Raw genomic sequence first — 14,797 nt, 5'->3', positions numbered from 1 at the left:
TCTGTCTGTCTGTCTATGTATCTGTGTATCTATCTATATATCTATCTTTGTCCGTCTGTTTTTTCCTTCCGTTGTCCTTCTTTTCTAAAACATATAAATGCCAATTTTCTTGGGTACTGTATGTGCAGATTAACATTGTAAACAGATGTTTATTGTTGAAATATTCAAATACCAAATATCTAATCCTTACCTTATAAACAAACACCGATTAAAAACCCTTTTCCTTATTTCCAATACTGACCATCTCTTTGTGGAAACGTTTTAGGATGGTTTTATCTGCCCGCTGCAAGTAAGTTATCACCAATTAATTTTGATTTTAGTGAACACAGAAATGGTTCCCATGCTTCTGCGAGTGGCTACTGCTTTCCTTACGACTAGGAAGGACTGGACAGGGCGATAAAACCGACGTCTCTTGAACTAACCCTTGAACGTCTTGATTTCGCGGACACTTGTAACGGCACTTATGTACGTTCTTCGTCTAATTTGGCGCATCCTTCCCGACTCGCAATGCACCTAATCACGAGCGGTTCTCGCGAGGTGCACGTGAGCACGTGGGAACCATCCCTAAGGGTGTCGTAAATTGAAGAATGCAAATGTTTTAGTTAGCGTTGTCGCGCGAAATTCGCAAGGCACCTGTTAGGGTAAATAAGAAAGTATTCCGATGGTGGTGGATATCTTTCGAGGGACCTACTTCACAGCTACGTTGAAAACGAAACCGAAACGAGTGCCTTGACGATGATGATGATGATAATGATGGTGGAAGTGGTGGTGGTGATGGTGATGATGATAATTAATCATAATGGTGAAATATATGATGAGGATGATGGTGGTGATGATGATGATGATGATGATGATGATGATGATGATGATGATGATGATGACGATGATGATGATGATAATGATATTTATTTTCATGATGGTACCCGACAAAGGTTCGGCCATGCTGTCCTTAGCAAGTAAGTTAGCAGTCTGTATGACTGTTACCTTGATAACACACTCCTCGGCTATCTGGGCTGTCTGTCCAGGACAGTGGGATGGTGCTTTGTATATTAGTGGTTAGTGAGAGAGAAGTCGGTGTAGTGGTCTTACACCTACCCACTGGGTCGTTAAACTTGCTCTAGGTTGGAGCCGGTACGGGATGTGCGAACCCAGAACCTTCTGGACTTAAGACCGATGGCGTAACCACTACACCACCGAGTCCGTCCCAGATAGAGGAGCTACACGTGTGGTATAACCTCTCTGCGGGACTTCCGGAAGACAGAGGTCCGCGGTTTAGGCGTGACACTGAGTAATGGCGATCTAAACTCGTCTTCCACCAGTAGAAGACAGCCTTATCGTGTTGACTTCACATACATAAGTTTATTATCGCCACCAGACTATCACAGTATTCCACAGACTGACTGGCTCGTGGTTAACACTAGCGTCATGAAAACAAAACCTGTTACCAACCAATCTTCACTGTGCTAGGCAGTTTGGAAGCGTAGGTGTTGAAGCGAGTTTTAAATAATTAAAGGTACATGTTCGTCTCTGATGAAACAAAATGAAACAAACCGCCAACCCACAATCCCCCCCCCCCACCCCCATCAACTTCCCCCAACCCCTCCCCCAAACAACACAACCTCAAAATATCAACAACACCCCCCCCCCCCCCCCCCACACACACAACCCAAATGAAAAAAAACAAAAACAACCCGGCACCATTCATACACTGGACACACAACTCCCTCAAAAAATCTCCAACAACAATAACACTCTCCCCCCCCCCCCACACACACACACACAACCCAAATCAAACAAACAAAACAAACCCCACCCCTTTCATACACTAGACAACAAACAAAACAAACCCCACCCCTTTCATACACTAGACAACAAACAAAACAAACCCCACCCCTTTCATACACTAGACAACAAAACAAAACAAACCCCACCCCTTTCATACACTAGACAACAAACGAAATGCAAATATTAAATTAATTTTTTTTAATGTATTGTAATTTAGTCAGTTTGAATCCCAATAATCTCGAGCGGGACTTAGCCCAGTGGTAAAGCGTTCGCTTGATGCGCGGTCGGTTTGGGATCGATCCCCGCCGGTGGGCCCATTGGGCTATTTCTCGCTCCAGCCAGTGCACCACGACTGGTACATCAAAGGCCGTGGTATGTGCTATCATGTCTGTGGGATGGTGCATATAAAAAATCCCTTGCTGCTAATCGAAAAGAGTAGCCCATGAAGTGGCGACAGCCTTAATCATATGTCCGATTATGGTGCGTCGTTAAATAAAACATTTTTTTTTTTTTTTTTGAACTTATTTTCGTGCTTATATCCAATTAAGGTTCAAGCACGCTGTCCTGGGCACACACCTCAGCTATCTGGGCTGTCTGTCCAGGACAGTGGGTTAGTTGTTAGTTGGTTAGTCGTTAGTGAGAGAGAAGAGGGTGTAGTGGCCTTACACCTACCCATTGAGCCCTTAAGAACTCGCTCTGGGTTGGAGCCGGTACCGGGCTGCGAACCCTGTACCTACCAGCCTGTAGTCCGGTGGCTTAACCACTGCGCCACCGAGGCCGGTAATAAAACATTACCTTCCTTCCCAATAATCTATTACGTCTATTAAAATTGCCAATGACTCAGTATCATCACCAGTTTGCTCAAAATTGCTATCACCGTGCTCACTATATTCAACTGGTTATAGAAAGAAAGAAAGAAATGTTTTATTTAACGACGCACTCAACACATTTTATTTACGGTTATATGGCGTCAGACATATGGTTAAAGACCACACAGATTTTGAGAGGAAACCCGCTGTCGCCACTTCATGGGCTACTCTTTCCGATTAGCAGCAAGGGATCTTTTATTTGCGCTTCCCACAGGCAGAATAGCACAAACCATGGCCTTTGTTGAACCAGTTATGGATCACTGGTCGGTGCAAGTGGTTTACACCTACCCACTGAGCCTTGCGGAGCACTCACTCAGGATTTGGAGTCGGTATCTGGATTAAAAACCCCATGCCTCGACTGGGATCCGAACCCAGTACCTACCAGCCTGTTGACCGATGACCTAACCACGACGCCACCGAGACCGGTCAACTCGTTATAGTACCGGTACCGCTGTTTCTTCACAAGATGGTGGTACCTAGCTCAGTTGGTAACGCTCTCCCCTGGGGTGCTTTAGTCGTACGATCGAACCACCTTGGTGGATCTATTCTCTGATTGTTTATTTTCCGGCACTAGCTAGTGCCAGCATGACTGGTATACCAAAGGCGGTGGTATGTGCTGTTCTGTCTGTTGGAAAGTAGAAATAAAAGATATTACTTCTTGCTAATGAAAAACAAATGTAGCGGGTTTCCTCTCGGACTATATATGAATGATATACCAAATACTTGACATAAAATAGCAGATGCTACATTAAATAGTAGTGGTGTCGTTGAGCAAAACAAATGTTAGGTCTCACTATATAGTTCTGGGTTAAGAGTTCATTCATCATGGTTCCACTATGGTGCCTAATTGTGACATATGTCGTGGTTTACATTTTTACTAGTAACTGGGGAAGAATTAAAACGATTTGTATTTTTTAATGGTAAACCCTCTGGCTGGATTTTGCCCATATTATTTTATAATATTGTGCGTTGACGTTTTGGGACACGGGTGTATTGCGGTTTCTTTACCGTCTGTTCGGACCGATACTACAGCGAGATGCGGTCATATAGCAAAAAAACCAAACAACTCAAAACCCCCCTGGCAATTAAATGTTCTCAATGTTCGTAATAGTATATGCTAGTCTACCTATTCTATTAGCAATCATTTGCAGCTGGGAAACTTATTTTAACTTATTTTTCGTGCTTATATCCAATTAAGGTTCAAACACGCTGTCCTGGGCACACACCTCAATTATCTGGGCTGTCTGTCCAGGACATTGAGTTAGTGGTTAGTTTGTTAGTGGTTACTGAGAGAGAAGAGGGTGTAGTGGTCTTACACCTTGCCCATTGAGTCGTTAAAACTCGCTCTGGGTTGGGGGCCGGTACCGGGCAGCGAACCCTGTACCTACCAGCCTTATCTCAGATGGTTTAACCACGACGCCACCGAGACCGGTCATGGATTTCAATGGCTGCTGGCATCTGTATAGTGAGACCGTAATATTTTGAACCGCTTCCTTCACAATCTGCAAATCTTCGTGTGTGACTCGAACTCTTTTTTTTCTCCCCATAATCTCTAATCAACGCGTATCGCGATGCTCTAAAACGCGGACCTCTCGCAATAAAGCTATGTAGCTATCAAACTATTTGACTTACGAGTCTGATGTCTCAGCTTGAAATGGCCTAATCTTTTACGGTCCATTTGGTAGATATGGCCCAAGCACATAGGCCCATCAGAACCTGTTTAACTATTAGTGAAGTCCACGTAGCCGCCGTAAATCCAACGGTTATTATGATAAGATTCGGGTTGAATTGCAAGTTACTGCCATGTAAGACTGTGGAACATTATCTCGGGAATATGTGTGTGAGAATTTGTTTATTTGTTTTAACATGGATGATACGGTAATGGGAGAAAAAAAAACATATATAGGTGATATTTACCAGAGTTGTACAATAAATTTAGTCATTCTGTCTAGAGTTTGGTATACCCTAGATTTTCTTCATTTTAATTTAATTATGAGTGTGCTTATAGGGTGTACTATACTAAATAAAATTTCATAGGCGACCAAGTTAACGTTTGTGTTTAAAAACACTATATGCAATATATCAGCCAAACTATGACACATACATATCAGTACTACAACCCCTACATCAAAGTATTAACTTAAGAAAATGGTACCTTGCATGGCTTATTTTCGGTATAACCAGATGTTTTTACAACACCCCTAGTTTCGCACAAAATTTGAGTATGGTTTTTTTATAAGTACCCCATACATGTTTCCAGCACAAGGCTACTTGACACAGTGGTACTAGATGAAATAAAATTGCATACATTTTTAGCCTAGATGAAACTATTTTTTTTTACAATCAACGCACTCACATTTATCACCAATCACAGGATTTGTGGTGTTAACTTCTCTATCAAAAGTTTGGTGCACCTCGAACATTAACCCAGTCGGAAGTTATTTGGTTAAGTACTACCTACAGACACTAACGTTCTCTGCTCACACGCACATTTATTACCAATCACAGGATGTGTGGTGTTAAAGTCTCTATCAAAACGTCGGTGCACCTCGAACTTTGACCCAGCCGGAAGTTATTTGGTTTAGTACTACCAATATTCAGTTAAAGTGACGACTCTGAGTTTGCTGCTACGATGTCTCTTTTTCGACGGACAGAGCATTTTTACATGAATGAATGTTTGTTTAACGACAGCACAAAAATACACGTCGGCTATTGGGTGTCATAAAAAGGTAAGTACATGTATATGGAAATATTATTTATACAATTATGTAAAACCACAGTGTAAAGAGCTGTGTGTAAAAGTGCAATACAATACAAATATCAAGCTAAGTATATTTTAAAATTTGGTATAGAAATCAAAGTGTTTTAAAAACTTCAAAATTAATTCAGAGTGGAATTTAAAAGATTCCGAAACTTATATCAATGTGTTTCTTATTATTTGAAGTTTTCCAGAAGCCAAGACTAATTTTTACCTCACAATAGTTTCATACGTACGAAAAAAATTATTAGAAAGTAAAATGAAGTTTAAGTCACTACAAACATTAGGACGACAACCCCCCCCCCCACCCCCCCCCTAAAAAACCCCAACAACCCCCCCCCCAAAAAAAAAACCAAACAACAAAAAAAAAAAAAAAAAAACACCCACCTCCCACCTCCCACCCCCCCAAAAACAACAACAAACAAACAAACAAAAAAACCAACTACAACAAACAAACAAACCCCCAAAACCCCCAACAACAAAACAAAAAAAAACACCACTGAATATACAGGTATTTTAAACAAGAAAATTTATTAAACGTGTATTTTTAGTCGTTAAAAATGCTCTGTTATTCAGAAACATTTTACAATGGTAGCACACTCAGGACTGTCTCTTAAGGTTACACACCACCGTTAATTACTCCATACACTTCAAACAATTTCTATGTCAGAATATATTATGTGAAAAACACAACACTGGCGAGAGGTCATGTGACTACTAATTTTAGGGAGTGCTCTCAACTGACTTGTACCGTGTAATAAATCAACATAGGTCGACCACGAAGCTTTTCAAGTAATGGCCCCTATGCCCGACCACCACCTCGTGCTGCTGTTATACAAGTGGCACTATATCACTTGCACAGTTGTTATCAGTTAGTACTACACACATAACAAGTTACTTCAAACCAATGGGTTATTTAAATACTACAGAGGTCAACCTACGTATAATCATCAAAGAAAGATTTCAAAAAGCATTAGCATATCAGAATTTTTGTAGTATTTTGTTTTATGAGGAACTATTTCCTAAACCGGACTACATTAAGCCGCTACAGCAAGTAACAACACAACGAATAATGGTGTGTTGCCTTAAGGCCCCATACATCTATTCCCCATGCCTAATATAGTCCGGTTTAGGAAATAAGTCTTAATTGAAAATGTAAATGACAGAAATGCCTTTGAAAACTTTTCTTTGATTATTACATGATTAGATTTAACGTAACCTCGATAGCATTTAAATAACTCACTTATATGAAGGTAATTTGTATTACTAAATGGTAACAAATGTACATGCGGTTTGCTGCCACTTACATAACAGCAAAATGAGCCGATTCACTGGCTAAAGGGTGGATAACTCGAAATGTTTGTGATCAACCTATATTGATTTTTTTGTTTAGTAGTTACCAAGCGAATTTATCTCCAAAAAATAACAGTCATGTGCTGCTTCAGTGTTGTAGTATATTTACAGTCTATTATGATGCAGATATTGCATTAAAATACACGAGAATAATACATGAGTGGCCGTTAGATACCATTTATATCACAACTTGTGAGATAAATGGTATCTAACAGACACGAATGTATTATTCTATTTCTTACATATCTTCAAAAACCAAGTTTTAAGCAAATTTTAACATCTTTTTTTACTAAAAGTTATTTATAGCCGTTGCACTTGTAGTCGATGTAACACGTCACAGACATATGAATGTCAGGTTAACTATACGTCACAGTGTATTCGATTTCCATCGTGTAGTTTTTCATTGGTCGTATGTCATTGATGACCTGGTCATCACCTAGGGGCAGCCAGTCGCATGGCTTGAAATTGTTAACACACGTATATGTGTTAACAACCATGTGTAACCAAAAATAACGCATGGTGTTTTCACCAACGGGTGTGTAAGAAAGAAAATTTATTAAGGGCCAGTAAACATTTTCTATTTTTAGTTATATTTTCCGGTGGAGCATAACCAACACCACCATCACCCCGAAACTTCGGTCGCCAGTTTAGATCCCACCCCCCACCCAACCCCACCCCAACCTACATAATTTTCTGCACACGCGCCTAAAAATTTAGCTTCATGTTTAGATATTATATCCAGTTTAAAGGCATACTGTCACGGATTTAAGGACCTTACTTCTCTAAAAATTGATAAAAAAATTAAAATTACATTTATTGTTGAAAACTAAATCTAGCTATCGCATCACCTAACTGAACCATGATGGAGTGAAAATCATGTCATCCCTCTCGGCAATTTTAGTTTTTGAATTATGGACCATTGCCATAATTCAATTATTTTTACAAAATATCATTAATAAATGAAGTATGGTGGTTATGAAGATGGTTGAATAAAGTACATTTAGGGACAAATCAAATTATTGTTGTTCAGGTAGTTCTTTGTTAGACCATTAAATAAGTCAGTGGTCTGTGACAATATGCCTTTAAGAACTAACAGTTTATAATCCCCGTTCATGAGTTGCATAACCAGTACACTGAACGAGCGATCATTCTCGTGGAAATTCAAACCCCGCGATGTCAACGCGATATCTCTGGTAAGCCCTGTATTTGTATATTTTAAAATCAAATGAAATGGAAAATAAGAAATATCAGTAACGTGTTTGCAGTCTTCGTAGATCTATGAAATGTGTTTGAAGAAACTGTTTGCTAAAACACATTTCGTGATAAGTGAATTCATCATCTTCTTTTTTCTATTTTTTTTCTTTCTTTTTTTCTGTCAATAAAACAGGGAACATAAAACCAAACCAAATTCAAGAGGAAAACATATATTTGTGTTGTGATAAGAACAGATCGGTTTTCTTCTGTCTGTAAGTCTTACGGCAGGGACCTAGATATTCGAGCCTGGCCTTCTTTCTCCGACTAGAGAAAAAAAAAAGAGAAGTTTGTTTTGTTTAACGACACCACTAGAGCACATTGATTTATTAACCATTGACTATTGGAAGTCAAACATTTGGTAATTTTGATATATAGTCTTAGTAAGGAAACCCGCTACATTTTTTCATTAGTAGCAAGGGATCTTTTATATGCACCATCCCACAGGCAGGATAGCACATACCACGGCCTCTGATACGCCAGTCGTGGTTCTCGTCTTTCAAGGATAAATGAGCCGAATGAGGTTCAATGGCTAGAGTGATTAAAATTAAAATTAAACTAAGAACTAAAACAGAATTTGACAAGTACTAAAACTTTGTGAAATTTCTTCTTAAAAATACAAATTAATTTTAAATAAATGAAAATAAAAGTTCATGTTATCCATCAGCCTTTGTTTTTCTTTCGGCTATTACCTTGCAGGAGTCGAAATTGTTGGCTGAAATTCCTGCCGGTCATATTTCGGTCCGATGAGCTACAAATTCTTCAGCCCCGAATCAAAAACTTCCAAACGGACCTAACACAGAATAATGAGTGAATATAAATGTAAAGTAATAGCCGGTCCGACGGGACGACAGAAACAAAAAATAAAAATCCCCCGTCCCGTGGTGATAGTGACCGGTATAAAAACCGTTGGGACCTGCAGTATTTCGACCCCTGACATGAATGTATGTGTGGGCGGGACGTAGCCCAGTAGTAAAGCGTTCGCTTGATGCGCAGTCGGTCTGGGGTCGATTCCCGTCGGTGGGGACATTGGGCTGTTTCTTGTTCCAACCAGTGCACCACGACTGGTATATCAAAGGCCGTGGTATGTGCTATTCTATCTGTGAGAAGGTGCATATAAAAGATCCCTTGCTACTAACGGGAAAAATGTAGCTGGGTTCCTCTCTCAGATTATATGTCAAAATTACCATCCAATAGCTTGTGATTAATAAATCAATGTGCTCTAGTAGTGTTATTAAACAACAAAGATTTTAACTTTAACTTTCTATGCATGTCTGTATACGTCTGTATGCACACACACACACACACACACACACACACACACACACACACACACACACACACTGGCACGTGCGCGCACACAAATGTATAAATGCTTACGATTAACATGCGTGACATATTTCTGCACCCATGCGGCTCTGTCTGTGTTGTGAACGCCACCTTGCGGTATAGAGTGACAGAAGTCTCACGGGGGATAATCCCCCTGGATCAACTCGGAATATCCAGCTGTGCGTTCCATCACTGGTGACGCTTGCGATTCTCGGGAGCTTTATTGGCTTAATTTGAAAACACTCATATCCTTGATATTTTGAAGACAGTAATTAAACTGTTTAACACTTGTAAATGGGATGGAATGTATACGAAATAGATAAGAAACGGAAATGGAGATATATAGAAAGAGAAATAATATTTAAAAAAACCAGTGAGAGAAAAAAAAGAAACAATTAAAGCGAAGGCTAAAGAATTTAGAATAAGAAAGGAAGAGAGAGAGACAAAGACAGATAAGGGAGGCAAAAAAAAAGATAAAGATAGAACGAGTGAGAAAGAGGAAAGGAGGGAGAGAGAAAGACAAACTCAGAAACAGCGACGAAGGGAGGGAACGCGAAAGAAAGAGAGGGGGGGGAGACAGTGATAAAGAGAGATAGACAGAGAGAGAGAGGGAGAGAGAGAGAGAGAGAGAGAGAGAGAGAGAGAGAGAGAGAGAGAGAGAGAGACAGACAGACAGAGAGACAGAGAGAGAGAGAGAGAGAGAGAGAGAGAGAGAGAGAGAGAGAGAGAGAGAGAGAGAGAGACAGACAGACAGACAGACAGAGAGAGAGAGAGAGAGAGAGAGAGAGAGAGAGAGAGAGAGAGAGAGAGAGAGAGACAGACATACATACAGACAGACAGACAGACAGAGAGAGAGAGAGAGAGAGAGAGAGAGAGAGAGAGAGAGAGAGAGAGAGAGAGAGAGAGAGAGAGAGGACACAAACTGAAAGAGCGACGAAGAGAGGGGACGAGAGAGAAAGAGAGAGGGAGGGAGACAGAGAGAGATAGAGACAGAGAGACCAACATACAGATAATATATATATATAATATATATATATATATATATATATATATATATATATATATATAGAGAGAGAGAGAGAGAGAGAGAGAGAGAGAGAGAGAGAGAGAGAGAGAGAGAGAGAGAGATGCCCACCAAAACTCAAAACAGCAACAACGACAAACAGAAAACTAAAAACAACAAACTTAAGCAAAAAACCCAACAAAACAACAAACAAAAACAACACAAAAACAACACACAACACACACACACACACACACACACACACACACACACATAAAAAAAATAACAACTAAAACACACACGCAAAAGACAAACACAAGAAAGAATCCAAACAACACAGCTATATATTTTGAATAAAAACCGTTAATTGTTAATGGCCTCTCCCCCACCCCACCCCTCGCATTAATCTGTGAAAACTCAATCTTGGTGTAATCAAGTACCTAGACTCGAACCCGGGACCTTCCAGCCTTACATCACCATCGACTGCTCAACACGACGACGTCACAACGCTTCCTCGTGAAGCATCATGTCTAAAACTCGGCTCTCCCGGTGTGGGCGATATCTCAGTCTCAAAGCGCAGGCTCGGCAGGAAGTCGGAAGCTACAGCCAATCAAATCGCGGGGAACATATTGTCTTAATATTCCACGTTCGATAACATCTCACCAGAAGTAACGCGTTCAGACATTATGGCGATCAAATTGACGAAGGGGGCGGACATGTTGGAATCATAAAGTTGTTATTATTTGATCCGGGGGTCAAAATCTCGCTCCCTGTGTAGTCGGCGTCTTGTGTTGGAAATTTAGCTCGTGTGTGTGTGTGTAATTTAGATTGTGGCAGGAGTTCTCAAGAGACTTCGTCTTTTTTTTTCTTCGTCAACATAAGTGTACAAGACAGGTGGAGGGAATTGTCCCCCATCCCCTCAGTGCTAAAAGCAAATCGTCAAATTCGGGTGAAAACGACAGAGATGTTTGTGCAAAATGAGCTGGCCTGAAACCTTTTTACCATGTATTTCCATCATTGTATCAACAATATTAGTTGTAATCCATGTAAAACTGATGCGTTTGCAACCTCATACAGTTGTTTGACCGTAATGCTAATATGAATAAATGTTGCTATCCAAATTCATGTATTTTCATTTAATTCGAGAACAAAGCAGCCCAATCGACCCCCCCCCCCCCCTCCCCTCGCTCGCCACTACAATAATGGGCGTCCGTAGGCCTATGTTCGTCAACCTCCGCACCCTCTTGAGGTACCGTAGGTCGTAGGGTCTATTCTCCTGAATGATGACCCAAGTTTATAAAACTTTTAGAGTGTTGGCTTAAGACTTTAGCATTTAGACTTCAGACAGTTTACTACATGCTGTTTGTATTAACAAAGATTTTATCAATGCTCTATGTCCAGACTTGAACATTTTACTACATGCTGTTTGTATGAACAAGATTTTATCAATGCTCTATGTCCAGACTTGAACATTTTACTACATGCTGTTTGTATGAACAAGATTTTATCAATGCTCTATGTCCAGACTTGAACATTTTACTACATGCTGTTTGTATGAACAAGATTTTATCAATGCTCTATGTCCAGACTTGAACATTTTACTACATGCTGTTTGTATGAACAAGATTTTATCAATGCTCTATGTCCAGACTTGAACATTTTACTCAATAAAGAATTAGTTGGGGGCGGGACGTAGCACAGTGGTAAAGCGCTCGCTCGATGCGCGGTCTGTCTAGGATCGATCCCCGTCGGTGGACCCATTGGGCTATTTCTCGTTCCAGCCAGTGCACCACGACTGGTATATCAAAGGCCGTGGTATGTACTATCCTGTCTGTGGAATGGTGCATATAAAAGATCCCTTGCTGCTAATCGAAAAGAGTAGCCCATGAAGTGGCGACAGCAGGTTTCCTCTCTCAATATCTGTGTGGTCCTTTACCATATTATGTTCGACGCCATATAACCGTAAATAAAATGTGTTGAGTGCGTCGTTAAATAAAAACATTTCCTTAGACTTTAGACATTTTAGACTTGAGACATTTTACTACATGCTGTTTGTATGAACAAGATTTTATTAATGCCTTATCTCCAGACTTTAAAATTTTACTCAATAAAGAATGTATCTACAGTCGCTACAAATAATGCGTTGACTTTTGAATAGAATATATAAAAGATCCTTTCTACTAATAATAAATTGGCCGACAATTATTGTATACCGCGTTAAAAGAATAAGGGAACACTTGGGTTTGCAAATGTCTGTAAAACAATTTGTTTAATGTCTGCATAAAGAAAGAAAGAAAGAAATGTTTTATTTAACGACGCACTCAATACATTTTATTTACGGTTATATGGCGTCGGACACATGGTGAAGGACCACACAGATATTGAGGGAGGAAACTCGCTGTCGCCACTTCATGGGCTACTCTTTTCGATTAGCAGCAATGGATCTTTTATATGCACCATCCCATGGACAGGATAGCACATACTACGGCCTTTGATTTACCAGTCGTGGTGCACTGGCTGGAGCGAGAAATAGCCCAATGAGCCCACCAACGGGGATCGATTCCAAACCGACAACGCATCAAGCCAGCGCTTTACCACTGGGTTACTTTTCGGGTTACAAAGATGTCACTAATATGGGATTGAATGTCAAAACACGGTTAAATTCCTAATACTATTGATGATTTGTATGTTTTGTTTAACGACACCACTAGAGCACATTGATTTGGTAATTTTGACAGATAGTCTTAGAGAGGAAACCCGCTACATTTGTCCATTGGTAGCAAGAGATTTTTTTATATGCACCATCCCACAGGCAGGATAGTTCATACCACGGCATTTGATATACCAGTCACGGTGCATTGGCTGGAACGAGAAATAGCCTAATGGGCCCACCGACAGGGATCGAGGCAACTACACAGACCTCCCTCTCACTAACCACTGACAAGTAGCAAGTAACAAACATCCATCATATCTGAGATGTATGCCAAGGGATGTATGCCAAGGAAAGCTAAAACGTTAGTTTGTTTTTGTTTATTGACACCACTAGGGTCTGACGCCATATAACCGTAATTGAAATGTGTTGATTGCGTCGTTAAATAAAAACATTTCTTTCTTTCTTTATTGACACCACTAGAGCACCTTTATTTTTTTTTAATCATCGGCTACTGGATATAGTGTTATAGGAAACCAGCTACATTAGCAGCAAGACATATTTTATATGCACGTTCCATTAAACAGTTCAGCATATGCCACAGCATTTGATATACCAGTGGTGAGGCATTTGTTGTGATGGAGGGAAAACAATCGGATAATGGGTCCACTGAGGTGATTCGATTCTTGACTCAAGCAACTAAGTCGAGCGCTCTACCGACTGAGCTAAATCACAGCCGTCCATGAATGCATGCTTGGACCTTTAATTGTATAAGCACCTATGGGCCATTTTCAGTATGCACGGTATTTGACGCTGCTACTCATTATCAAAGTATACATTTTTGTTTTTGATGCGACCGTTTTCAGCGACCCACGCACACACCACGCCCAAAACCTTACATCAGGAAAACAACCGTAAATCAAGTTAAAATAAAATAAATAATAACGACTAGAGTCTAGATGACGTCAGTGGGTTTCTTCTCTTATTGTCTAGACCAAACATCGCAGTTCACCATATGCCAGGCGCGTAACAGCCGCTGATTAAACAATGTCGTTAAATAAACATTCCTTTCCTCTCCTCTCCTCTCCTTCCCCAGGTGGCGCAATATGTTTAAGCAAGGTTTCACTTCCTGTCGCGTCAGCAATGATCTCCAATTGCGAGAGAGATAATCGCACACAAAAACTCTTATTCATGGGATTTTTTGGAAAAAGAGATTTGCCCTAAACGATTGTATTATCCAGAAATTGAGCCTATCTTTTTATTAAAAAAATGGCTACCCACGAAGGGCTTGCTGGGAGATCGTGACTGCGGTTTCGATTCTACCCAGGGTTCCTCACCAATTGTCGACTTCCTGTAGCTTTGTTTACGTGTTCCAGATGGTGTTTACGTGGCTAGGATAAACAGCGTGCGATATGCGATCACACACGTATAAATATACCTACAAAGTAGTTTGTCCCATTGGTTTGATGATACGATGAGTCGACCCAGGACGCAATACTTTACAATAACACAACGAGGATAAAAGGTTTTTAAAAGAAGACTAGCAGGGTCGTATCTAGTGGGGGTGGGGGTGGTGGAGGGGGGAGGCATCGAGGCAATTACATGTACCTCCGGAAAACAAAAAAGTGACCATTTTAGTTCAAAAGTGACCATTTTAGTTCAAAAGTGACCTTTTTAGTTCAAAAGTGCCCATTTTAGTTCAAAAGTGCCCTCTTTTGATTAAGGTGTCAGCGTAACGGACGTATGTTTTTGTACAGTGCAATAAAACAGGTTTGTTTTGTTTAACGACACAACTAAAG

The sequence above is a fragment of the Gigantopelta aegis genome, chromosome 1, assembly GCF_016097555.1.
Source record: "Gigantopelta aegis isolate Gae_Host chromosome 1, Gae_host_genome, whole genome shotgun sequence".
In the NCBI taxonomy this organism is placed as follows: Eukaryota; Metazoa; Mollusca; class Gastropoda; order Neomphalida; family Peltospiridae; genus Gigantopelta; species Gigantopelta aegis.
The sequence above is the reverse complement of the archived record's forward strand: the minus strand, read 5'-3'. Positions refer to the sequence as shown.